This window comes from Olea europaea, chromosome 6 (assembly GCF_002742605.1).
Source record: "Olea europaea var. sylvestris chromosome 6, O_europaea_v1, whole genome shotgun sequence".
NCBI lineage: Eukaryota > Viridiplantae > Streptophyta > Magnoliopsida > Lamiales > Oleaceae > Olea > Olea europaea.
Genome location: NC_036242.1, coordinates 21,655,816 through 21,658,081, shown reverse-complemented (window position 1 = coordinate 21,658,081; position 2,266 = coordinate 21,655,816).

Here is a 2,266-nt window from a genome sequence, read left to right as displayed (position 1 = left end):
ATAACTTGTTATTGAATAAAATAATATCTTTTAAATAAGAATGCGTGGTTTGAATGTTTGTAATTCTTATAATCAATTTTAGAAATTGACGACAGAATTTGGTCTTGTAATTTGTCTCCATGTTTGGGCAGTAAATAATTCATGAAAATAACATTGTAATCTTTGCACAATATTGCTAATGATTACAACTTGCGGGAGATTTGTATGAAGATCAATTCTTAATGGAAGATGTTTTAGGGGATTTTTGGAGGAAGATTTTAATGGAGAAGATCTGGGAAGAAGATGAACGGACAAAATTTTAGAAGTTTTTAGATTAATCAATAGATTACTATAAAGGCGTGTTTGTTGGAGTAAATTAAGTTACCTAAATTATTATCCTTTTGATTTAGTTATCATGTTTTATTTTTTGTTTTTACTGTGATTTGCAGTATTTATTGAAAAAAAAATGTTACAAAGTTATTAAAAATAAAGTAGGTGGCGTAATTACCATTTTTTTTAGCTTTTTTTTCTTTTTTTTTTTTTTAAAATTAATTAGCTTTTTGGAAACATAGAATTATGTTGGGCCTGGATAGTTAAGTCCAGCACTACATTTTCAACTGTACTTTTTCTCAATAAGAAAATAATTTTGTACGCGGATCTATAAATCACACATTATTCCAAAAACTTATTTTTCACAAAATTTATTCTTAAAAATCTCTACCAAACATGGGCTAAATGAAAAGCAAGTGAACCATAACAGTTTTGCCTTTTAAAAAGCGAAAAAAATCGTATTTATATCATTACAAAATAAAATTTCAAATTATACTATGTTACTTTAATAATTCATAAAATATTGTGCAGATGCTTAAATATTTTAAGAAATACTATATTCCAAATTTAGAACCTAAACGCTATCATGTAACTGAGTTTTTTTTTAAAATTTCTAAGATTGAGCCTTTTATTTAATCTCTTTCCAAACTCAATACAAAATATAAAAAGTCGAATAGGAAAAACTTACACAATTCAATTACGTAGTCCCTCTGTATGGCTGTGTAAAATCAAATATAGGAAAAAAATTAGGACTTACATCTTTCCAGTTTCTGACTTTGATTTTGAGTTGTGTTACACCAATTCAATATTACTACAACGTTGATTTTGTAATGTCTATGTGTTCGACAAATATGATATGTGAATTTCAAATTTCATATGAGGTTATATATAAAATTCCTGATTTTGCTATCGCACACAGTTAGAAAAATGGTGAGTCATTGAATATATATATATTATGCCAACAATAACATGTTTTTATGTATTGCAGGAAAATGATAAATCATTGAATGTATATGGATGATGTAAACGTTTTATGTGTTCTTATGTATTGTAGAATGAGGTTTGAAGGTGATTCGTCCGTGGGAAGATTTGGGATTTTGATTTTATTCTAATATTGTTTTATGAAATTCAGGATTTTCTTTGATAAAGACTACAATTTTGGGATCGTGACAAAGTAAAATTGGGGCTTATTTGGTGGAGTAATGGAAGCTGTCCAATAAAATCAATTTATATATAGTTATTTATTGTTTTTGGTTTTTACTTGGTAAAATGCAGTAATAATGGAATAAGAATGATGGAATGTATTATATGAATTTTTATTTTAAAATGGGTAATACATGTAATTTCCACTTTAAAAAGGGCATTGGGCCTCTGTCGAGAAAAGGGTAGGCCTCACATAAGCACATTCAGTTTGGACCAAGCCACCAAAGCCCAGGAGTTTCTCGGGTGGATTTTAGGCCCAATCATAAAACTGGACAGCAGAGGCAGCTTGCAAATCTGGCAGTCATTTTTTCTTTGTGGCGTTGGATTTTTTTAGCTTTTCTTTTTCTATTTTTTTTAAGGGAAAAATTCACAAACCATGGTTTAAGTATGCACGCTTCAAAATTCATGTGGTTAAGTTTAATTGTGCAAAAATCAGGTTTTCATCTAATTAATTAAAAATATTTAATAATTAAATATAATAAAAGTCAATTACACAATTAATGGTCACAGATTTCTAATTATAGGTCACAGGTTTATTTACTAGTCACATGTCATCAAATTAATTGGTCACTGATTTTTTCAATGTCACAAATAAAAAATTTTGTTATTTTGAGGTCACAAATAAAAAAATTTTATAGGTCACAATTTTTATTATTGGTCGCAGATCAAAAAATTATAGATCACAAATTATCTATTATTTACATATTTTTTAATTCGTTGGTCACAATTATTGAAGTTTAAGGTCACATGTCAA